The 26408-nt window shown below is 40.4% G+C and overlaps 1 protein-coding gene and 1 long non-coding RNA gene across 11 annotated transcripts in view; one reads left to right on the top strand and one right to left on the bottom strand.

Moving 5' to 3' along the window:
- PAM (peptidylglycine alpha-amidating monooxygenase) overlaps positions 1–26408 on the bottom strand; it is a 209872-nt gene that overhangs the window by 132908 nt on the left and 50556 nt on the right. The window contains exon 1 of one of the 9 annotated variants that reach the window (XM_039543595.1): positions 16573–16592. The exons of the other annotated variants lie outside the window; for them this stretch is intronic. The gene's annotated coding sequence lies outside the window, so the exon portion shown is untranslated. Of the gene's footprint in view, positions 1–16572; positions 16593–26408 lie in introns of those variants that run through there. 9 annotated transcript variants of the gene reach the window in all.
- LOC120407702 lies at positions 7008–17829 on the top strand. 2 transcript variants are annotated; one of them, XR_005600195.1, is made up of 4 exons: positions 7008–7104; positions 14847–15104; positions 15740–15820; positions 17100–17829. It is a non-coding gene; the product is annotated as an uncharacterized LOC120407702 (long non-coding RNA). The 2 variants fall into 2 exon arrangements; XR_005600196.1 differs by lacking the exon at positions 7008–7104 and adding an exon at positions 7186–7463.

The following is a 26408-nucleotide window of genomic DNA, read 5'->3' as shown; positions in this document are numbered from 1 at the left end:
GGAGGATCACAGTGAGCCACTGAGGCTAGCTCAGTGAGCCTAGAAGCGCAGGACCCACAGGAGCAAGGTCAGAGCTCTGCCACAATGAGATTCTGCATTTTAATTTAATGTTATAAATACAAAATTTAAAATTTAAGAAACACAACTACCAAATAATCCAAGTGGTATCTAAGATGGACAAGTTCTCTCCAAAGTTCCAAAGGAAAGGGGAAATAATCAGTTTGAAAATTTCACTTCCAGCAATAAATACAAACATCAAATTCTAAATAATGTATTAAGATTCTGAAATATGATCGGGTGTTTCTTATAAAATAAATTTGAAAGGATAAATTAACTTTTTTGCCAGCAACCAGAGACTGTGATTAAAGAAACAAAATAAAGATAAAATGTTAAATATAATATGTCTAAAATGAAATGTTTAACTTAAATTATTGTATTTAAAGTAAACTGCATTTCATTTTTCACAGAAAATATAAAAAATACATAATTTAAACATAATATTCATTTGCATGTATTTTATTCATTTGAAGACTATACAAAGTATACAGTTACTGAGAAATAACCATATACGACCTCAACCCCTCGCTCTTAACCTGCCAAGGCCCAAGGTTGGGACAAAACATCCCCAATATTCATCCCATAAGTAACTGTCCATGACCTTAGTTTCATTATTCTTTATTTGTGATATACATAATTTTCAAGAATAAAGTGAGGGAATACTAGAAACAGTGGAAAATAGGGCGGAGGCAGGGTAAGCGGTTGGGCAGAGTATGGGGGTGCAGGGTCTGGGGCATGGATGTAGACAGGTTTGGGGGCGGGGAGGCTGTAGCGGCAGGGTACAGGGGTGTGGATGTGGGCAGGCTGTAGTGGGAGGGTACAGGAGTTTGGGGGGGTTCAAGGGTGGATGGAGCGTGGGGGTGTGGATGCGGACAGGGTTTGGGGGTGGGAAGGCTGTAGTGGCAGGGTACAGGGAGTACGGGGGAGTACAGGGCTGAGTGGGGTGTGCGGGAGCAGGATACTGGGTGTGGATGTGCGGGGGTATGTGGGCAGGCTGTGGTAGCAGGGTACAGGGAAAATAGGGAGTTATGGGACTAAAGTGAGCAACAACTATCAAAATAAGGGAAATATGAGAGACAAGCCTTGGACAAAAATCTGAGCCCTCAACAGAGAGGAGATAACTGTACATTTAAATGTTAATTATAACTGTACAGCATCCTGGCACTTTGATTGGCTGAGAATTCTCTTTTAGTACAATGTACATTAGATAGCCTTTAAAAAAATCATGAGTGTTTGTGATCACATGGAGAAGAGAAATGCAAGTTTCGATCACCTCTTCTCCTCAAAATGAGTAAATTCAAAGTTTAATAAAGAATCTTTTATGAGAAACCATTATGGCACTTTCCCCATCCACAGGAGTGGGACATTAAAAAAAGCACACTTATTCAGAATCCCAGTTACTGAAGCTTTTCAAGATAAAGAAATGTTGTCATGTCAGTAGTTACTGATGTGACCATTTGGGGCTTTTTATTTGTTTTATTTTTATGGATTTTCTGCAATGTGCTACATAGTCTTCATATCATTAATTTGAGTGCTAGAGGCAAAAACATTTACAGAAATGAACCATGTTACCCTAATATCCTGACTTGAAAGTGTTTAAAAAGCTGGAACGCACCTAGCTGGCTATTACCGAATTATATCTGGTTTGCTAGTTCAGAGGGATATGACAGAGATCTATAAGATCATGAATGGGGTGGAGAAAGTGAATAAGGAAGTGTTATTTACCCCTTCACGTAATACAAGATCCAGGGGTCACCAAATGAAATTAACAGATAGCGGGTTTAAACAAAAAAAAGGAAGCACTTCTTCACACAACACATAGTCAACCTGTGGAGCTCATTGCCAGGGTATAGTGTGAAAACCAAAACTATAACTAGATTCAAAAAGAATTAGTGAAGTTCATGGAGGACAGTCCATTAATGGCTATTAGCTAAGATGGTCATGGATGCAACCTCATGCTCAGGCTATCCCTAAGCCTCTGACTACCAGACACTGGGACTAGATGATGGAATGTATCATTTGATAGTTGTCCTGTTCTGTTCATTCCCTTTGAAGCATTTGACACTGGCCGCTGTTGGAAGACAGAATATTGGGCTAGATGGACCTTTGGTCTGACCCAGTATGTTCATTCTTATGAGACTGTACAATATAGAGAGCAAAAAACCCAAGTTACCTAATACTGACTGGGTGGTATCATATTGGGGAAACAGTATAATTTTCCTCATTGTCTTCAAATATAAGAATAAAATAAGCCATGTATTTAATATCAACTTTGATCTGGTTTTCAGTACAACCATGTTTTCAACATATAATTCCAGAACTTGTTCTAATGGACAAAGAAATGTTATCCTTCACTTTCACAAGCTGAACACCCTATAAGTATATATCTACAACACAAGAGCTATAAAAAACTTAGAGGCAGAAGTAAGGAATATATTTACTTTCATTGCATAATCTTACAGCGTAGGAAATTATTCTCAAATTCATGAAATATAAATCTGACAAAGGATTTTTCAGCAACTATGAAACAAATCTTTGGTAATTTTTACTAAAACATTATCTGAGATTATGTGCAGCAATTCTTATTATAAATATCCATCCATTAACTGAACTCAAGTCTTTTAGAGGAGACTACTGATAAGCTTACCGTTAATGGTGTCTCTAACTACAGAGGCAATCAGCACACTGAAATGTTCAATTCAGCTATATTCACTATATTTCAGTATTCACTGCAGAGTTATGCATAGTAATAGTCTGTGCAAATCAAAATAACTTGACATGCAAGAAAACATGCTTTATAAATCTGATGATTCAACGCCTGTAGAAAAGCATGCACAAGAGCTAGAAAGGTAACCTACTGTTATCTAACACAGGGACTGGCAACCTTTGGCATGTTGCCCACCAGGGTAAGCACCCTCGCGGGCCGGGCCGATTTGTTTACCTGCTGCGTCCACAGGTTCGGCTGATCGTGGCTCCCACTGGCTGCGGTTCGCTGCTCCAGGCCAAAGGGGGTGGTAGGAAGTGGCGGCCAGCACATTCCTTGGCCTGCGCCACTTCCCACAGCCCCCATTGGCTTGGGACAGCGAACCGTGGCCAGTGGGAGCCGCGATCGGCCGAACCTGTGGACGCAGCAGGTAAACAAACCGGCCCGGCCCGCGAGGGTGCTTACCCTGGCGAGCCGTGTACCAAAGGTTGCTGATCCCTGATCTAACAAAGCTAAGAAATTAAATCAATGGTGACTGAGACAATTACATCTGTATCCAATTATTATATAGTCTACTAATGAGAGAGAGAGAGAGAGAGAGAGAGAGAGAGAAACTTGCAATAAATTGGCACAATTGCAGCAATTGCATGCACAAGTGTCATAACTGCACATACAAACTGAGTAGTTGATGTTTAAAATCAGGCCTTAGCAGAATTTCGCCAATAAATTACTGGTTTACGCACACACAGAGTACCAAAAGTGTATTACCTACTTCAAAAAGCAAATAGGATATACTGCTCAGTCCGGAGGAGATTTCAGTCTAATTTCAGAGATGATGCAATGAGTGAGTACCAGGCAGTAAGAGGGAGAAAAATGAGGACAAGGGATACAATAATAAGATTATACTGTTACTTAGGTTCATTATATGCACATCTTGATAACTGTGGCTTTGCTTATAAGTTGCACTGGGTGCTCCAGGGTGCACAAGAGAAAAGAAGTAAACGGATGGAAATAATATTAGAGAAACTAGAGTCCAGGGGATAGAAAGGAAAATTATAATTATTTAGGGTAGGAAAGGGAAAGTGGGAGAGTGGAAGAACAGTAATGAGCAGCTAGGAGTTGGAAGAGGATGAGGCCCTGACAGACTAGGTTGAAAAAGTGGCCAAGAAGCTAGAATTCCATAATGATAAAATACAAATCAGATTAACATTATCAGAATACAAGTTTATAAGGATCCCAAGCAAGCTGTTCAGAGGAACAACAAGAAGGAATGAATTATCAATACTGCAGAATGGAAGTGCAGACAGGAACTCTGTCATTCCAATAGTTCAGTGTCGACCGCAAGAACACATCTGAAAAAGGATTGCAAGTGTTTGGTAAAGTCTCAATTTAGCCCTTAGAGCCTTTTGTCCACAGCACAAAACCACCAAACAATTCAGTGCAATTAGTAATCTCTCCTTTGACAAGGATGCAAGGAAGAGAGGCAAATGGCCACAGTCAAGGTTTCAGTGGACCGATAAAGCTTTATCTGGGAAGCTTACATAGTGCCCGTTTCCAGTTTTTAATTTTTCTTTCACAAATGCTATTTGTCTTCTAGTTTCATAAATATTAAACATACAGGACTGAGTGAGACCACCTGGGTTCCTTTTCCAGCTCCACCACAGATTGCACATGTGATCGTTGACAAAGCATTTAACCTGTGCAACTCAAGTTTCTGCATCAGTAAAATGTGGGTGCTGAATGACACTTACCTACTACATGGGGAGCTGTAAAATTAAGGGATTTTATAAAATGTAACAGGATGGTTGGATGGCAGAATGGCCAGCTGCAAATTATTCAACAGCATCTGTATCCCAGCCACCACACACACTTTTATTGGGGGGGGGGGAGCATTCTTTCTGTTCTTCCAGAGCTTTTTATCTGTCAAAATAGGATGATCTTTTGCAAAACATAGCATTTTCCATTTCTCAAAGCTCTTTTTGAATTTTATAATACTGTATGAATAGGTACCTCTCAACCAGCTTTAAAACAAAATCCACACTATGCAGAGGTAAAGACCCATCCCTTCCTGGCATTTGTCTTTAGTAACAAAACAAGTTCAGTTCAAGACTTTTCTGTTAGATTTTGCTACTCTTAAGATCCCTTAGAACTGTTCAGCCCACACTGTTCAAGCAGATATAAAATGTAAGAGAGGCTGGCAGTCTCTATTACATGCATAACTCTATTACATTCATAACACATCTGTATCTATATAAAGTCAACCGTACCAATGATATATTTCAATTAAGTCTATTCCTTGGTCTTCAAACTTCTCTGTTCTTTGACTATCTCCACAGAAACATTACCAAACACATTTTTATGAGAGCTTTAATGTTTGACCATGTCATAGGTCTCACCCCTACTTGGAGCTGTTGGGTTCCAAAATGGGGACCTGCTTGGACTCCTCTAAACTAACATCCTAGTTTAGATCTGGTAAAAGCTGCCACCACCCAATAATGTACGTGTACTGGGACACAGTCCTTCCCCAAAAATCCTTGGGGATCCCAAGAGCCCCAAATCCATGGAGTTCTTATACCTAGGAGAAATAAACCATTCCCCCCTGCTTCCTCCCCCCTCCTGGAGAGAGATACCTTGATTCAAACTCCTTGAATCAAACAAAGAGGGATTTACTTTTCCCCCTCCCCTCTCCTAGTGCCTAGGAGAGATACCTGATTCAAACTCCTTGAATCAAACCCAGGAGGAACTCTCTCTTCCCCCCTCCCCTTCCCCTGAATTTCCACAAGAGAAGGAATTAACCAAGTCCAAAGAAAAGAAAAGAATTTATTAAAAGAATAAAAAGAAAGTAACTGTCTCTGTAATACCCAGATGGAACAATACACAGAGTCTAAACGTATCAATCTCTGGAGAGAATTCCCCCTCCTTTCTTTCTCAGTAAAAGCAATAACAGTACAGAATTAAAGAAATTCCATAGCAAAACACAGAATTGCAAATACAGAAATAAAAGTATAAGAATACTAGTTCCTTGCTAATACTCACTAGCTTGAATAGAAGAATTTATTGCCGAAACCTGGGAGGACTTGATTAAGATGTCTGGACTCCCTCAACTCCCAAGAGAGACTCTCTAAAAAACAAAACAGAAAAAAAAACTTCCCTCCACAGGGATTTGAAAATATCTTGTCCCTGATTGGTCCTCTGGTCAGGTGTCCACAGGTACTGCTTGTTAACCCTTTACAGGTAAAAAAAAAAACCTTAACCCTTTACTAACTGTTTATGACAGACCAATATCATTAGATGCTCTCCTACGTCACACCATATGTAAAAAGTTCAGTGTTTGTGGGTTTCACCCAAGACGACAAAACACACCCCTTTTCAGCAGCAAACATCATCTCTTCCCTTTAAACTGTGAATCTGCATTCTACAGTCCTCAAGAGAATTTCACATGGCACTGGAATGCATTTACTGGTTGATGATAATGCAGTAGACTTCTCAGATAGGTACAGTATCCAGTTATGTCCTGTTCTAAAGCTACTCCATTTTCCCAGCATGAAACATGCAAAAAATGCTCCATTTAACAAAAAGCACAAAAATGATTAACAAGTCAGCAGGATCCCTAAAGAGAATTTAAAATTCCAGATGTCCACATTTAAGGGGGAGAAAAACAACAAACATTACACAAATTATGTGCATAGAGCACAACTCAACATGAATTTTCTTTCATTTGACCCTCACAATCCAATTGGCAAATGGTTTCTAAAAAGCATATTTATTATGCAGTTTATACATTTTGAAATAGTGTGCAAAAATTAGCTTTAGTATATGTAAAGAAAAAATAAAAATGAAATTGTGTACAATCTTATCTTATAAAATTAAGTAACCCTTAAGAAAAAATTCTTATATACTTCAGAGTGAATTATACATACTATTGTGCTTCCTCTAACCAAGTGTGTAACAGTTTTCTAATCAGCATAAGACTTTTATTTAAAAAACAGCTAGTGCTCATGCTTTGTAGACCATCTTTAGAAAGCATTATGATGTCATGTTTTGTTTTTTACAATTACCTAACAGTCATTATAATTTCGTTTTTGACTTGGGTATCTATATCTTAAAAGAGCTTTTATAATATTTTAATAATGCTTTAAAACCATTAAATGGAAGACATATTTGTAAAATTTAATTTAAGTGAAAAAGGAGCTCAGTTTGTTGGCTACAGAGTTCTCAGTTCTCTTCAATGAAGTTTCTTCTTAAAGAAACAGTCAAATGGAATTCTAGTCAATTTAAAAAAGATTAGTTAGGAACAGTTTCCAGTACTGTGGAAAACATGTCTGACTCCTCTTCTAGTCTCGGTGGGTTTACCTTTAAATAATCTTTTTCTCTCTTCTATTTCTGTGTGTTAATTTTTCCTTTAGTGTGGATCTTAAGTAAATAATTGCCCACAGGGAAAACAATTACAATGGATTATGCATGTGACGGGGGTACAAACCCTGCACCAGGCAAGAAGGGGTTAAAGAGTAGCCTTGGGCTCAGACAGCCCTGCTCCATCTCACTTGTGAAACATGCCAGTCTTGGAGGAGACTCTTAAAAAGAGAGAAGCTCAGTTCAGAAGGGCCCAGCTTGCGGAGGTGGACAGATCTTTCATCCTCAGTTCCCAGAAAGGAGCAAGCAGAGATCCAAGCTTTGTGTGCTTCCCAGAAACCAAACGGAGGTAGGACAGAGGAGCTGGTGCTGCTCTTTATTTCTGTCAATTTAGTTTCCTCTCCTTTATTACCTTGAGAACTGAGACTAGGGGTCTTACTCTAGGGCAGACCCCTACTGAGACTGTCAGAAATAAGATGCAACCTTAATTCTATCACCATGAACTAATTCTGACACTCTCTAATTGAATGATCATTAGCATTCAAATCACAGCACAGATGGTGTTGAGGGAATGAATCAAATAATATAGTGAATGATGAGGGTGTTGTCTGTGGGATTCCTGCCTCTTTTGCTCTAAAAGCTATAAGGTGAGCAGAGAATGATGTTGAGGAATGCAAGAAGAGAGACTATCATGTGGTTAAGGCAGCTTAATACCATCTAAGAAGGGTATTTCCTGTCATTAATGTGCAGGCATTCCATGAGGAAGAACCCACAATGGGAGGGAAAGGTTGTCTCGCCAACACTACTGCTAGCCCTTCCTCTGCCTGCACCCTGTGGGGTCCCCCTGCCAGACTGGCATCCTGGCCATACAGGCTTCCACCAGTCCCTGGTCTTGACTTGCTGGGAATGCTGTCTGCATGTCCCCACCAATGAAAGCCAGGCAGAGGAAAACTCCTAATGTGAGAAGTATCCATTACTGGAGTCCCCCAGTAAGCACGAAAGAGAGCTGCACGAGGAGACTGCTCATCTGCATAGCATCCAGGAGCATGAGAACTTCATCAACATGACACACATGGGAACATCGGGGATGGAAGCTGTTGGCCAACTACAGATGCCTATACCTGCACTGGAAGAGGAAGGAGAGAACCAGTGGCTCTATAGGGAAGAGATTGGCTACTCGCCATCTTGGGCAACAGACAGGTAACGTCACATGGAATGAATATTAACAGATAAAGCAGTTCAGGAGCGTTGTGCATTTAATATTGTCTTTTTGAGAAACTGCCAACTATTTGAATGTGATGGAGAAAAAGTGAGAGGGCAATATGGGTCTACCGGGAGTTCTTTAATGACCTGAAAATGATAAAGAAATCCTAAAAAAAGTGGAAACACAGACAAATTGCTGAAGAGGAGCACAAAAGAACAGCTCAAGCATATAGGGACAAAATCAGCAGGGCTAAGGCACAAAATGAGTTATACCTAGCAAGGGATATAAAAGATAATGAGAAGAGGGTCTATAAATACACAGGAGCAAGAGAGAGACAAAGAAAAGCGTAGGTTCTCTACACAGAGGAGGAGGAGAGCTAATAACTAATGACATCAAGAAGGCTTAATTAATACCTTTTTTACTTCAGTCTTCACTAAAAATGTTAATGGTGACCAGATACTCAACATAATTAATATTAACAACAAAGGGAAGGGAACACAAGCCAAAACAGGGAAACAACAGGTTAAAGACTATTTAGCTAAATTAGATACATTCAAGTCAGTAGGGCCTGAACAAATCCATCCTAGGGTACTTGAAGTAGCTGAAGCAATCACCTTCAAGAACTCATGTATGACAGGTGAGGTCCAAGAGGTTTGCGGAAGGGCAAATACAGTACTTTTCTTTAAAAAGGGGGAACAAAGACGACATGAGAAATTATAGACCAGTCAGCCTAACATTGATACTAAGAAAGATAATGGAACAAATTATTAGACAATCAATTTATAAGAATCTATAGGATAATAGGATTATAATGAATAGTCAATATGGATTTGTCATAAACAAATCATGCCGAACTAACCTAATTTCCTTCTTTGACAGGGTTCCTGGGCTAGTGGGTGGAGGAGAAGCAATAGACATGATATATTGATTTTGGTAAGGCTTTTGACACAGTCCCACATGACATTCTCATAAGGAAACTAAGGAAATATGGTTTAGATGAAATTGCTTTAAGGTAGGGGCAAAACTGATTGAAAGGCTGTACTCAAAGAACAATTATCGATGGTTCACTGTCAGTCTAGGAATGCGTATCCAGTGAGGTGCCACAGGGGTCAGTCCTGGGTCCAGTACTATTCAATATTTTCATTAATGACTTGGATAATGGAGTGGAGAGTACGCTGTGGCAAAGTACCTGCTTCTCCTCAGCTGGCTCAGTCCCTTTTTGCCTTGGAGACACAGGCTTGGGCAAAGTAAAAGCCTTCCTAGTCACACAGGGTCTGGCTGATCCTCCTCTCAGTCAGCCCCTTGCTGTTTTACTCCCCCTCTGGGGACAGAGTGCAGTCTTCCTTGCTGGAAGAGGGCAGAGCCTTGCTGCACCTATTTGCTGGCAGCTTCTCTGCTTCTCTCACTCCCCGCCTGTTTCCCTGCCAGGGAGGGTTTAAAAAGGTCACCAGCAATTGGGGCCAGCAGAACCAAATTAGTTCTCTGGTAACCCCTGTTCCAGCTGAACCTAATTTCTCACAGCTGTCTCTCCTCAATCGATAGGGAGAAGCCTTTTAATCCCCCTGGGACTAATTCCTACCCCCCCACCCCTTTGTAGCCATTTGGCCTGGGTTTGCCACAACGCTTAATCCTAAGATGATACCAAACTAGGAGGAATTGCTAGAACTTTGGAGGACAGGATAAGAATTCAAAACAACCTTGAAAAATTGAATAATTTTTCTGAAATGAACAAGATGAAGTTCAATAAAAGACAAGTGCAAAGTACTACAAAGGAAAAATCAAATGCACAGCTACAAAATGGGAAATAAAACGGATTGCTGAAAAGGATCTGGGGGTCATAGTGGATCACAAATTGAACATGAGGCAACAATGTGATACAGCTGAGAAAAATATCATTCTGGAGTATATGAACAGCAGTGTCATATGTAAGGCACAGGAGGTAGCTGTCTTGTTCTACTTGGCACCGGTGAGGCCTCAGTTGGAGTACTGCATCCAGTTGTAGGGACCACACTTTAAGGAAGATGTGGACAAACTGGAGAGAGTCCAGAGGAGAGCAACATAAAAAATGGTTTAGAAAACCTGATCTATGAGGAAAGGTCAAAAGAACTGGGCATGTGTTCAGTCTTAAGAAAAGAAGATCGAGGGAGCACCTGATAACAGTCTTCAAATATGTTTAAGAGTTTTATATAGAGGACGATGATCATTTGTGCACTATGTCCACTGAAAGTACTTGGCTTCATCTGCAGCAAGGGAGATTTAGGTTAGATATTAGAAAAAACTTTCTATCTATACAGGTAGTTAAGCTCTGGAATAGGCTTCCAAGGAACACCATCCCTGGAGATTTCTAAGAATAAGTTGGACAAACATGGTCAGGGATAGTCTAGGTTTACTTGGTCCTACTTCAGTGCAGGGGCTGCTAAGTCAACTTCTTGAGGTCCCTTTCAGCCCTATATTTCTATGATGCCATCAGAGAACTGGCCTCTATTCCTGTCTCTGACAGAGATTCCTATGCAATGCCAGGCATGCAACTTAAACCAAAATTTTAACAGGCGCCTACTAATTGTGATTCCTTGTTTTCTAGCTGCCCAACTTGAGATGCCTTAGGCCAGATTTTCAGTAGTGCTGAGCACATGCAACTGAAACACAGATTAATGGAAGTTGTGGATATTCAGTATTTCTGCCAGGAGGGTAGCATGGCAGAGTGAAACTATAATGGGGTGGGCAATCAGAAGGTCCTCAGTTCTAATCATGGTTTTGCCACTAAATCACTGTGCAGCCTCAGGCAAGTCACTTGGTCTTTTTCTCAATTTTTCCCACCTAGTAAATGGGGATAATACACACAGTCCCTCTCTTTTTGTCTCAGGGGAGTGATAAAGATAAAATCATTAGTACTTATGAAGCACTCAGATGTGACAATGATGAGTGCAATGGAAAACCCCAGGAGAAAATCAATTCTATATTCAGTTTGGAATTTGGATGGTGTGTAGAAATTAAAACATGGTAACATTAAATATCGAACAGCATAACACACACGGAAACAGTGTGTTACCCATGTAACAGACAACAAAGCTAAGGACAAAGACAATAATAATAATAACTGGTTCTTTCAGAGAGGCAACGTGGATATGTGAATAGATTTGGGGTCTAAACAACCAGAAGGAGAGGTTGCTCACCTTGTGGAGTACCTGGATTTCTTTGAGATGTCCTATGAGTGCCCCACTTTAGATAACTTTCAAGCAGTAACCCGACCCTAAGGAGGCAGGAGGTTCAGAACAGAGTCCAGAACTGAAGAGAGAACTGTGTTGCCTACTGCAGTATCCAATCTAGCAGCGTGAACCAAAGCATAATGGTTGGAAACAGTATGCACCAAGGTCCCTGTTGCAGCTCTGCAGATTTCAGCAACCAGAACAACCTTGAGTAAAGCTACAGATGTAGACTGAGATCTAGTAGAATATGCAGTCACTTGTAGAGGAAGTTGGATGTGAGACAAACAGGTAAAAATATACCCAGAGTTCCATTTAGTGTGTCTTTGCTTGGAGTGGATCCCTTCAACCTATCTGCAATAGACGTAAGAAGCCCAGGGGACTTTCTAAATGGTCTGGTTCTGTGCAAGGAAAAGCCGAGAGCTTTCCTGACATCAAGTATATGGAAGATAGCTTCCTGTATAATCTGATGCATCTTTGGAAAGACAACAGGAAGGTGAATAGTCTGGTTAACATGAAACTCAGAAGAAACCTTACATAAAAAATTGGGATGTGATCTTAACAATACCTTCTCCCTAGAGAATACAGTGAATAGAGGGACTGCTATTAAAGCTTCAAGCTCACCAACCCTTTGGGAAGAAGCGATGGCCATCAAAAAGGATGTCTTAATAGACAAATGTAACAGGGAGCACATGGCACGTAGTTCAAATGGCTATTTCATAAGAGAGTTAAGAACAAGACGGAGATCTCTAATTTGCCGAAAGCAATTCATAAGACCTTTCAGGAACCTTGTTGTGGTTGGATGTGTGGAAAAAGAAAATCGAGAAAGCTACTGGTGAGTGCAAAGCTGTTATTGATCTAAGTGAAACTTGATGGAACTCAGACAGCCCTCTGATATCTTCAATTCCAACAAGTAATCGAAGATTGTGAAAGAGATGACTGTGCCAGGTGAAAGATGACAATTACTCCGAAGATGAAATTGTCTCCATTTATGGAAGTTAAATTAGTTGCCGGGGATAATATTTCTTGGTGATGGTCCATTCAGGCAAGGGGAGTGGTTACCCGATCCTGTTTAGTCCACAATGTGATGCAAGACTCAACTATTTAATCCTGCACGCTACTAAGAGTTTCAATAGAAAACTATCAGAGGCTTCAACAGACTGAACTTTTGGGCGAAAACCTACTTTATTAGGAAAGGTAATTATTAATAGATGTAGACTCAGGTTGATGTTTTATTATTTTGTTTTGTTACCATTTGCTTTCACCACTCTCTTATTTCTAGTTACTTTATTTTTTAAAACAAACCTACTATTGTTGCATTGCAAGAGCTCACACATGCTGTCTGGTTTCCAGCAACAGTGATTTAAGGTAAACTGGGATCTGAGATATCTGTTAGTAGCCCGGTGTCGGGGGCTAGATATCACAGAGGAATGCTTCAAAGGGATTCTTGGACTGGGATGTGCATATTGTAAACCTGCAAGTTGAAGGCAGGGCAGGCATAGCCCAGAGGTGAGTGCTTGAGTGGCTGAAAGGCTGGTGGTGTTAGGGAGCTGACATCCATCCAGGCACAGGCAAGACTCCCTCATACTAAAGGCCAGGGGAAACAAGGTGACACACAGCCCAGAGTGCCCTGAGAACCATCACAGATCTCCTACGAGAAGGTCACAATATTTATAATAGAAGGTGTTTAGGTAAATTTAAAATAGGCATTACCACCACTTCTCTAGAGCATACTGCATTGACATCCCCAGTATATAGGGCACTACCAATTTCACAGTTGTGAAAAATGCATCACAGACTGTGAAATAAGCCAAATGTCCCCTTGTTCCTAGGAGCGCCCCAGCAAAGGCACCTCTGGGTGCCTCACCCTGCTGCAGGATGCTCTCTGGGACTGAGCAGCAGCCTCAGAGGTTCCTGCAGCTGTGGGAGGCTTCTGCAATTGGATCTGATCTTCCCTGTGCTGCTGGGAGGACCCCAGCAAAGGGGACTCCTAGCTCCGGCTGGGCAGGGGAGTGACAGGACTTGCTCTTCCCCTGCACAGCTGCTGAGGGGGTGGGGAGACCAGACCCACCTCTGGGAACCTCCTGCAGCTGCAGGAAGCTCCATGGTTGCTGCCTAGAGAGTCCAGACAGCATGGAGATGAGGGTGGCAATCCCATGACCCCTCCCCCCCAAATCCCATTTTGGGTTGGGACCCCCACGGTTACAACACTGAAATTTCAGATTTAAACATCTGAAAAGGTGAAATTTACCAATTTTTAAATCCTATGATCGTGAAATTGACCATAATGGACCGTGAATTTGGTAGGGCCCTACCAATATGTCAAGTACTTTAATCTGATACCCATTAAAGGTGGACACTTGTCTAGGATCATTTAAAACTAGTATTTTAAAAATTTCTTACGTATGCAAGTGTAATATTAAATCACATGAGAGGAACATTTATAAATACAATTTTCTATAACTGGTGCTTTGCATCTCACTTCAGTGCAGGATTCCAAATATTCAGTTATTGAAACTTCTAGTCATATTGTCCTTATGTAGTCTACTATCTGTATACTTTATACTACTTTTTCAATCAAAAGCCTATACTGTACTTGAATTATCAATTTATATCCTCACTCTCTCTGTACTGTACTGGATCAAATAATTTTCCCCTTGTTAGAAAGCAGATACCATTCTTTGATTTTGTGCAGCACCATAAACACAGTTGGTGATTTAAATTCTTAACTTGGTATATTAATATTAAAGGAGTTGTTTCTTGCTGTGAAAAGTTACGTTTCGGGCCAATACTAGTAAAGAAAGATTCATTTAAAATATGCAGCACACATGCACTTGCTTTATTCTTCCAAAAAAGCATTTTCCTTTCAACATTGCTCATTTGGACAGCTAGAAACTAACTGCAGTCCAAGAGACATTCTGGTCCATAAAAAGAGTTCATACACTTGTACTTCAGATCCAGCACTATGGAATCAAGAATGCAGATGCTTGCCCTCTAATCATTTCCCATTCCTTTCAAACTCCAGATACAGCCCTTAAATCTGTGATGCATAAGGGAGAAGGGGCTTAAGTTAAGCACAGATCTGCAGAGACAATACATTAGAACTACACATATACTGTTAAACATAGGCGACAACTTCCTCTCTAGCCGGAGGGTGCTTGACCTCCCACCCATCCGCCCTGGGCCCCACCCCCACTCCAGCCCTTCACCCAAGCCCCAGCCCTGCCTCTTCCCACCCCAGCTCCGCCTCCGCCTCACCCCCACTCCAGCCCTGGAGCACCCACAGAGTCGACGCCTATGCTGTTAAATAAACTCTCTCATTCAGGACACAGGAATACTGCAAATCCACACTACAGAAGAAGCAAGAGTGACAGTCCCCATGTGGAGGGTTGGGTGTATTATAATTAAAGGCAGCGAAGAATACAAATTGATCAACCACTCTGAACTCAACTTTGAGAGAATTCTTCATGAATCTGAACAGAACTCCAGGTGTCAGCTTTATAGATTTCAACTTTGCAAAACTGGCAATTAAAAAGGTGCAAAGGCTTGCCATCACAACAGCAGAATAGACTAAGTCCTACAGGTAAGGAATGGCAGCAATGTTCTAACACAGATGAATGCCCAATTTAATTCAATTTAGTCTAATCCCTGAATTTAAATAACTCAGTCCCTTAATCTTTGTATCAAAAGTGACAAATAAATAGGAGACTTCCTTAACAACTTCATTCCTTCTAGCTAACAACTATTTGCCCATCTAACATCCAAGATATATTCATATTGCTATTAAGAAGCTCAGGGAGATAAAAATACAGACAAACTTCATTTAAAAGTCATTCATATAAAATTTGGATAGTATTGTAGTCAAAAACTTCTGGATAAGGTAAATGAATCTCACAAAATTTGATGACTTTTCTTAAAGCCACAGCTCCTGAGTCATGTTACTACATGAGAATCTCAGTTTCATTTAAAACAAATGACGTTTCTAGCCCTCATGGTTGTGGGGAAAAGCTTGAAAACACGAATCCTAGAGGCTCAAAGAACAAGTAGCAAATAGAAAGAATCCAAGATAAATTTGTAAAATCTCATTCTTATTCATGATTTTTGAATGCTTAAACTTTGCAACACTGTGAGGTCTAAAAACAATGTTATCCTTAAGAGAAGTTGCTTCAAAAATGTCTGTCAACATCTGCAGCTCAGAAACTCTGTCTTGTGTTACAGAACCTAAGAAGCCAACCTTGAATGATGGATAATAAGAGGGAACAAGAATGAAGAGGCTCAGATGAAGCCTTCATGAATCTTGTAAGGAACAGATTTTAAGTCCTACATTTATAGGCTTACAAATTTGAGGAAACATACATAGATGATAATACTAAGGAGGGAGAAGGACCGACCCTCCATAAACAGGGATATGGCAGGCAGAGATGGCTGATAAGTATGCTCTTTAGCCATAAGCAAAAATGATCCCAAATACATCAAGGATATGAAAAAAAAATCATTAAAAATGTTGTATATACTTCTACCTAAAGTATGTGAATGCTGAGTGGAAGGGATCTACATTCCTAAAACATAGATAACTCTCTCAGAGAAATGCGAAATTTGCTCAAATAACTCACAAACTGGACTATCAGATAAACATCTATTAAACTAGGAAGAGCTCTTTCCCACCCTTCTGAGACAATAGTTCTTTGCTCGGGAGAAGAACAAAGGGCAGGTCCTTAGAAAGAGGTAGTTGTTCTACAGATGTGATCTTTAGATCAAATTTTAAGAAACGGCTCATTCTTACACTAGTAATTCAGTGCAAACACATTTTGGGGTCAGTACCAAGACCCACTGGGCTAACAGAAGGAAAGGAATTGAGGATACTAATGGCATGAGGGCTTTTATACCCTCAATTCCAGAATGTTTGACCCCAGGATGTAAGCCTGTACCCCTTACTGAATACTTGGCCAAGTGTCCCAAGACACGAGAAGCAGGGCACGAGACTGCTGCAGCACAAATCTGCAGTAATAAGGTCACAAAGAAGCAACAATTCTTGTCAAGGTTACACTAACCTTTCTACATCCAGTGGACACAGATATCAAGAGTGAAGTTTATGTTGTGCCCTTCCTGTTTGCAGATCAATAGGTTCATAATGTATTTTCGATGTTCCCTATTAGCATAAAGCATAAGAGTTCCAAAGTTGCTCTGAAACATGTTCTCCCCACCAGGCTCTGATTGGTCTTGTATGTTTTTATAATAAAAGGAATATAAAGTTCATAGCATCCTTAGAAAATCATCATTACTTCAAAAGCAGTCTGTGAAAACAGAGATTAAATGAAATAAGAAACTGTTATAGCACAACAAATGTGTTTGTCCTCTGCATAAACAAAGGCAACTACTTCCAATGGGATTTAGACAAGAATTTTGATTTTCCCTTCTATTTAGTTTATAGAGGAGGACGACATAAAAAAAATAGAAACCCACAAGAAATCTTCTCTGTGATCTAAATGAGATAAATGGGAAGATATATAAAAATAGCAAAACTCCTAGCAGGGAAAAAGCTAAACATAATATAACAAATTCTTATTTTTATTTCCAGGTTTATGCAGTATGTTTATGTAGGACTGCTGCCATCTTCTTGTATACATTTAAACAGTACAACATCCTCATCTTGCCACCCTCTTAAAATGAACGGAAAGCATTCAGTTTTGTCAAATCTGCATGGAACATGAGTGATAGATGCACACCACAATGACAAAGAGGAAAAATTTTAACCTGGAAATGCAAGTGAAAACAGTTACTTAGAATTTTAGGGTTATGAAGAGAGATTACCTACAGATAGCCTATACATAGGAAAAGGAATACACACACACACACTAAACTAGACAGGAAGGGACTGACATCAATATTCTTTTAAAATTAGTTACATCATAAAAAAATTAGGTCAAGACTGAAGTTGGGGAGGGAAAAGTTCTAAAAGGTTCAGATACAATTTCCTAACACAAAGCATGACTGGTTTATCAAACACTTAAAATCAGGCACATATGTAATTGAATATCAACGTTCAGAAGTGAGCAAGCTACATTTCTGAAAAAGGAAGAAATACAATAGTAGTGCTATGAGATAAAATCTAATCTTAGTATTAGAAATCTAAGTGGATTTAACTTTCATGAATTCCTAAAGAATAATAGTAAACTATAAGTCTTAAAATGCCAATATGATACCATTTGGTTTCTCAGGTCTGCTGTAGCTATAAATAAGATACTTAAATCTAAGATTTTCTAAGGTTGGGTAGTTTCTATGGATTTTAATAAAAACAAAAGATTTATCTGCTGAATTATTTACAGGACCGAGCTGTCACTGAATTTGCAATGTGGTAATTCCCATTACCTAGTTAATCAATGGGCTTGGCAGTACAGCTATAAGATTAGGCTCTAACACATAAGCAGGGTTTCAAATTCACTGAAGATCGTTCCCTGAAATTGTGAATCAGATTAAAATAATCTCTATTGGGCAATCTACCCAGTTGTACACCTGTATTCTCAGAAAGGATACCTTTTATCCTTCTCTTCTTTACCCTTATACACCAATACAGACTGTTCAATGCACAGGTGCTGACTTTTGTTTTTGCCGGTGGGTACTCCTCTCCGCCCTCTGCCATCTGTTCAAGCAGCAGGTGAGGCCTCGGGGGGGAAGAGGCCTTGAGGTGGAATGGGGATGGGGCCTTGGGGTGTAGAAGGGCAGAGCCTCAGGCCGGAGCCACAGTCCGGGTGCTGGGGCCCACAAAAGATTAATCCGGCCCTGCAGGTGCTGCGCTCCCCCAATTTTTTCAAGGGGTGCTTGAGCTCCAGAGTACCCAATGAGTTGGTGCCTATCATTCAATAGTAAACATAACTTCACTGAACTAAATGCTGAGTGTTTTGTTTTTCCAAGTGAAACCTGTGAATTGTTTGTGCATATAATGGAGTCCCCAGATGGGCAGAATCACAGGCAGCACACGAAATATAGTAGCTGAGGAAAAAACACATGGATTTTAATCGTATTAACTCTACCTAGGAAGGAGGGAGGTAGCTTATTTCATCTGGATAATGGGATTTAAACGGATCTTGGCATCAGACGGAAATTTGATTTAAAATGTTTACCTGGAAGAAATGAAACTTTTTTTGAGGATAGGAAAGTCTTCCCGATTCACTTGAATAGCAGCTCAAATGAGATCTAATTTCCCATTGCATAAACCCAAGAGGCAGAAAAACTCTGATTTAAGTGTTGACACCTGAGACTTTCGCATAACTATTATCTAGTTAGGTACACACCACAATAATGTTCATCTTCTGAGATTTTATTTTCACATTTTCTTATACCCTGTATTTTTTCAGATGAAAGACTAGCCCCCACATACCATGGCCCACGACACAGTAGAAAGTCAGTTTAACAGAAGAATCCATACCATCTCCAAATACATCTCTGCATGTAAAGCATGTAGTTCATCTTGATTTTTAGAAAACTTTAAAAGTAAAGGCTAATCCTAGTATTAAGAGTCAGTTTTGAAGTTTCTTCCATTCTGAAAATGGATACTTTTTCATGCCAATTGCTAGACCCGAGTCATGTAAAACTTCCACCACAGGCAACTTGTGGCCTACTATTACCTTAAATTCTAGGTGTTTCCAAAGTTCATTCATTACTGCATACACAAAACTCACTGGTCCTCTCCAAAATTTTAAAGCCTGGCCTGTGTATAGTGGTGGGATTACAATGGACAGGAATCAGTTAACTCAGAGCAGAAGTACATATCTCAAAACTAAAGATTAGCATGGTCTTTTAAAGGAAGTCTACCTTCTATAAAGTACTTAAAATAAAGTACCTGGGGAACTCCTTGCCTGAGGAGGTTGTGAAGGCTAGAACTATAACAGGGTTTAAAAGAGAACTAGATAAATTCATGGAGGTTAAGGTCAATTAATGGCTATTAGCCAGGATGGGTAAGGAATGGTGTCCCTAGCCTCTGTTTGTCAGAGGATGGAGATGGATGGTAGGAGAGAGATCACCTGATCCTTACCTGTTAGGTTCACTCCCTCTGGGACACCTGGTATTGGTCACTGTCAGTATACTGAGCTGGATGGACCTTTGGTCTGATCCAGTATGGCCGTTCTTATGTTCTTAAATCCATGGAAGCAAAATGTAAGAGTGACTCTGCCCTTGAATATATTAGAGTTGGTTTTACATTATGAAAGGAAAAAGGTATATTAAAAACCTGCTCAGAGGGCTGGATGAGCACAAAGTGTTAATGCACTTTCACTCTGTCAAAATTCTGTCTTAGCCAATAAAAGAGAACTATTGGTAGTTCATTTCAGTCCCTGATGGACGTATGTTCATATCATAAAAATAACTCCCATGGTAGCACAGTTGAAAGCGTCTACTTTAGGGTATGTCTACACTACCCGCCCGGGTCGGCGGGTAGCGTTCGACTTCTCGGAGTTCAACATATCGCATCTCATCTAGACGCGATATGTCGAACTCCAAACGCGCTCCCGTCGACTCCAGAACTCCACCACCGCGAACGGCGGTGGCGGAGTCGACGGGGGAGCCGCGGACTTCGATCCCGCAGCGTCTGGACGGGTGAGTAGTTCGAACTAAGGTAGTTGGAGTTCAGCTACGCTATTCGCGTAGCTGAACTTGCGTACCTTAGTTCAACACCCCCCCTCCTAGCGTAGACCAGGCCTTACACTGGTCCAGGACTGCAGTTAGCAGAAGTATAGGGACAACTAATCAAGATAGATTCACTTGAAGAGCTACATAATGCAATTTTGTATAGCATGTTCTAAAGCTTCTGCCATATGACAGTATTCTTTGAGCAATTTGTAGCATGCTGCAGGCTTTTTCATGCAAGGTTTGCAGCAAACTCTTCCTTCGTGTGACTATGAGACAATAGCATCTTCACTGTGACATTGGAGGTGTTCATGGTGTCAATGATATTGTATTGGACAGGTGCAATACCAACGAGTCTCATCTTTCTGGTACTATTTTAATTGATTTGTCTCCATATATGTCACACTTGAAGTGGACTTTGTCATAGGTCCAGTATTTTCTCTGTAGCCACATCATGAGGTGTCAATAGATGTTAACAGTTTCTGGTTTGTTGAGAGCTTGTACCTCAGCTATACCATCTATGACTGCTATGCTGAAAGGCCTCTGCTAGCATAAGATACCAGTCATACTGTGAATAGGTGCTGACTTAGGGAAATCATGCAAGATATGCATTAGTTTGCTTTTCACCTGGCACATATGCATTGTTCTGTCACATTCAAACACCAATTGTGGTACCACAGAGGACTCGTACTTTCCCAACTCTCACATAGATCAAACATCATGCTGAGATCTGTATGTGACCAGGAGACAAGCAAACAGTGACATGCCTATATTTCCATAAATATTTAGCAGCTGCAAAGAGAGTCTCCATATTACTGTTGACATCAGCACTTTATTCCCAATTTTGATAAAAGCAGCAAAAGACGTGGTGCTAAGGATATACACTGTGATTTATTTCTGCAGACAGGATTTCTAAAGACTTCATTCATATCCCACAGTTCATCTTCAATAAGTGCTTTAAGAGCCTTTCTGTTAAGCATTTGTTCCTCTTCATTTCTGTTCAAAGCACATATTTCCCTGTACTTAGCCTCCACATTGGCCATTCCCACCATTAGAGTCTCTACAAGGCAATTTATGAATTCCAGCTGAGTCACACATTTTGCAGAAGTAAAATCAGTATTTGTTTCTATTGCTTTTACCTTTTGATGGAACATATTACATACACTCTTGGTGTAGCACTCGTAATAGGCAATGTTGTATGCATCTTTTGGGTCAATGCACCCACTTAAATTTACTTTTCATACGTTTTCACTAAGACTGACTGCTTCAGACAGTTTTTCACTCCCATGTTGAAAATGTGCTTAATGGGTGCCTTCAGGCTTCCGACTTACAACAGAAGAAGCAGGTGTTCTTCTCCAAACATAGGCCATGGGACGTAACATAAGGGCAGTCTCTCCCACAACTAACACTTATCCCAGCATCTTCAACTTTTTTCTGATGCTAGATGTACTTCCTCTCCTGCCTTGGCAAGTTCAGTTTATGGGTGCACTTCTTACAGCATGTAAGGTGCCACCAACTGTTGTGTTTAACTAGGTCCTCCATGCTAGTGTCCTCCAAAGACTCAGCTACTGATCAGTACTCATCTCCCCATTGATGCCTAAAAATGATCAAGACCAAAGTAAAAACAAGGAGTCTATAATACATTACTATGGGATTGTATGTAATGTAATGTAATGCAATGCAATGCATGTTCTGTAACTATGTGCATACATTTGTGAATGAATTCCTGTAATTTCTGGCTGGATACTGAAGTTTTAACCAATGGCTCATTATGACTATCAAAGCTGATAATCAATACCACTGAACTGCTGCTTCTGTTTTTTTATTTTAACCAATAATGGCAAATCAACTTGAAGCACTCCTCCCTTTATAGTAACCTGTAATATTATAAAAAGTAATGAGGTATCATGTTCTGTGCATTAACTGATAACACAGCACTGTCAGTCAATGACCACAATTTAACTTTGTGGGGGCTGCATGTGTGACATGCCTGAGTTAAAGAACAGTTAAACATTGATTTTTTAACATTTTCTTGAATATCTATCTACATAATTGTTCTAGGTTTGTCATGTTTGGTACCACTGTGTTTGAGGCAGAAAGTACTTTTGAGTGATACCCAACTTGACCCATTTCCACAACACAACACAATTTCCACCAACCAGAGAACCTGAAGCTGGGAGCTAGGAGGGAGGGCAGGGATGCAAGTCCCCCTGCTAGGCAGCACACGGTGATACCATTGAAATTATGATTCTCTAGATTTTTACAAATCAAATGACACCTCCCTTACCTTTCTGTCATTACCTTGCCCATGGAATTACACATGCTTCCAGCCTATAGATGAGAATATTGACAGCTTCACAAACTTGCACCACAACAAGCCCAACAGTGGACTTTCCCACCCCAAAATGGTCTACCACAGACCAGTAGCTGTCTGACATTGCCAGTTGCCAGAGGGCAATAGCCACCTGCTTCTCTTCCAGTTTGGGGAAGAGAGTGTTCTGCTGCTGTAGGGTTGGGGCCAATTCCTCACAGAGCTCCAGGAACACCTGCTTCCTCATTCTGAAATTCTGCAGCCACTGCTCATCATTCCAGTGTGATACCACCACAGCGTGCTGGGTTCTCCTGGTCTAGAAGCAACAGTCCACCCATGGACATACAGTCACAACACTGGCAGTCTCCTTTGTCTCTGTGTCATGGGGAGACAGTGGATCAGTCACCATCCTGGTTACCTGTCTTCCACCTGTGAGAAAGGTCCAAGTCCATTCACCTAAGATTCTCACCGGTCGTGTACCTGCAATGTGCACATATTTGTCCCGCAAGAAGGAGCAGGAGGAGAAACACATCATTGATCATTTGCTCGATGTCTTCCACCAAGTTGGACAGGAGAGACTGGTGAGCAGGAACAGTTATCAACAAATACATGAAGGCAGTGGACAGTGCCAAGAGCACACCACAAAGCAGTTGCTACAGTCTCCTATAATGCACAGAACCCTGGGATACTGCCTCTGAAATGCTAATGCCAAATACACGTATCAAAAAAAGTGGCAGAGTGGACATAGATATTCAGCTTGTACCCATGTCTAGCACAACACATGTGGACACTCAGTGTCAGTATGGGGGTACATGCATGAGCATATAATAAGTACCTGAGTATGCACATCAGTGTAGATGTAGCCTATGACAGCATTAAAGATGGCCTGCACTTAACAGCTTTACTACCCTGGTTTATGCACTACAATAAAATTTTATTGTGTGTCTTGGATTGTCCATTTTACCTTTCTCCTGAACAATCTACACTTCTCAATTTCTATTTCTTGTTGACAATATTTTATCCTGCTAATAAGCATGAACAGCACAGAGGCAGCATAGATTCAACATTAGAGAAACCAGCACAGAGCCTTTTCCTGCCAGTAAGTCCTACCTATCACTACGACCATTTTGTTAGAGTTTACTAACAATAATATTCTATTTTACTGTAATAAATTATCCCCAAATGATTCACAAACTAGACTAATGTCTTTTATTCTCCTTTTCCATAGGAGAACTATGTGTAGGTAATCTGCAGTAAAGATGTATGTTTTTGCTGGATTATCACTACTAAAATGTTTAAAATACAAAATCCCTGAATTCCAACTTTTCAGTACTGTGATGAAATTAAATGCAGCATTTTATTATACTCAAAATACAATACTTTTTCAAAACATAAATCATTAAAGAAATAATGAGATTACAAAGTGTCCTGAACACGTTTGTAACAATACCACAGACAGATAAGTGTGCAATTCCCTAACAGCACTACATCTTTGAAAAAGCTTACACATGATAGACTGGCAAATGCACGGCAGAACTTATGCAAACAGAAAATTCCTTTGTATTCAGTATATATATATAAAAAGATTACTATATAAAATGAATTACTTTTCTAGCAAACAGTGCTATTAAGTACACTGAAAGATGTGAGATTAGAATTCATGAGTTCCTAACTCCCATTTCCATGCTCATATAGTATCAATGTTTAGCAGTTACCAACAGCCAGCTATGATCCTGTAACACAAATGCAGAATAAAACACCATGACTATTTTGCATATGCATAGTAGCTTTTCTCTGAAGATCTTGGTATACTTTATGAGCCCCAAAACACTCCCATATGGTAAAGAAGTATATCCTACTTTTACAGATGGGAAAATTGAGGTTCAGGCAGAGTAAGTGATATGCACAAGTCACACGGCAGTATGAAAGTTCAGTTCTGTATCTTTAACCACAAGACTATCTTTCCTTACATTAGCAATTCCCCCTTACCCTAAAAATCACAGCTTCACTAGGACTTATAACAATAGATTCCCCAAGACTACCTTTTTTTTCATTTCTTGTGTTAGAGCTCTTATTTCTAAGTCAGTGGTCCCCAACCTTTTTTGTCTGGTGAGTGCCAGACGAAGGACCGTGGCAACGGACGAGCATCCGCTGAAATTCCACCAAATTTCGGCGGCGACGCCTCTGGATGACGCTGCTTGTTGGTGGCAAGTGGATGCTTGTCCGCTGGCCAGTATGTGGGTGCATTTAGATGCCCCCACGGGCACCGTGTTGGGGACCCCTGTTCTAAGTAATGATCCAAATAGATTTGCTACCATTTTGATCTTTTAGACACCACAAGAAATGGCGTAACAAACTTGCAAATAAATGCTTCCTTCAGAATTAGGCTAACAAAGTTAGACATTAGTAAAGCAGCGTTAAGTGGAAACAAAGAGGAGGAATTTGGTTTTTTACCTTGGTAACTATCTAAAATGAGCTGTGCTTCTGAAATCCTCTCCAGCAAGATTTCAGGCACTAAGGCCTTGTCTACACTGCCACTTTACAGCGCTGAAACGTTCTGGCTCAGGGGTGTGAAAAAACACCCCCCTGAGTGATGCAAGTTTTAGTTGTAAAGTGGCAGTGTAGACAGTGCACCAGCACTGGGAGCCGCGCTCTCAGCACTGGTAGCTACTCCCATCATGGGGGTGGGTTTTTTACAGCACTGGGAGAGCTCTTCCCCACCACTGGTGCCATGACTACACAGCCATGTTAAAATGATGCCGCGCCAGCACTTTAACGTTGGTAGTGAAGACAAACACTTATAGTTGTGATCTCTATACTTAAGAGCAGTGTATGACAGAATGACTGCAGACTAGATGAGTCAATTCTACAGCAGCACATTTACAGTTTCATTAGTGCAAATTAACTCCTCCTTACTGCCCTCCCCAACACTACTGTATTAATTTAGATGGAATATAGGGCCCTGAATATGCTAACAACTCAGTTACTGTCCTACTTTCAACAGTGTTAAACAAGGTCTGGGGTTTGGTGTACAGAGACTTCACCCTGCTTAATACCATGGCAAATACACCATTAAACATAATTTTAGCCTTTTATTAAAGATACAGAAAAAAAAGGAAAAACAGTTAAAGCATCTGAAATGTAAAATATTAAATAAAGCTTTCATTTTAACAACATCCTTGGTTTCCTTTCCCTTTAGCTAGAGAAGTTTTTAGAAGGAAAACCCCTTCTCTATTTTTAGAAGGAAAATTGTTTGACAGTCTCTTAGATGGTATCACAGATGGTAGTAACTGTCCTTCTGTGGAAAAGGGAAGAAGTTAGATGAGATGAGCTGGAGCTACTGTTTAAATCCAATCCCAGTTCATCCTATGTGGTGTTTGGGATTCAATTGGAGGTGATAGAGGTGGTGATGTTATTTGGGTCCCTCTCTCTGGCCTGGTTTGGCCAGGATACCTCTCAGGATTAGGATGACAAAGGCCCAGGGTCCCAGGAGATGGTGGGGGTGGCAGCTAGGATGGTGAACTTGCTTCAGTAGCCTCCATCTGTTCTTTCTATCCTCCCTCCTCAAAAAGGGACTTGTGGGTGGAATAGCCCATCCCTTCATTATTTTATCCACCATTTGGCCCAGTTTCCAACACATGAATTTTGATTGATTTCCTGACCCATATTTTCTTGTTTACTAGGCATGATCTCAACAGTCTTTGAGTTATATCAGTAGGCTTTTCATTTAGACTAATTCAGTCTGTCTCCTTTTTGTACCTTCCCCACCCCCCCAATCAACATTTATTATTATATAGGTTATTGTAATGTAATGTAATGCATGTTATGTAACTATGTGTATACATTTGTGGATGAATTCCCGTAACTTTCATACATCTTTTACAGTTGAGCTCACAATTAGGGTAAATTTGTGCCCACATCACCACCTCCTACAATCCATACAAAACACAGTTA

The sequence above is a fragment of the Mauremys reevesii genome, linkage group 6, assembly GCF_016161935.1.
Source record: "Mauremys reevesii isolate NIE-2019 linkage group 6, ASM1616193v1, whole genome shotgun sequence".
Classification (NCBI taxonomy): domain Eukaryota; kingdom Metazoa; phylum Chordata; order Testudines; family Geoemydidae; genus Mauremys; species Mauremys reevesii.
This window is presented reverse-complemented; position numbering and strand designations above follow the sequence as displayed.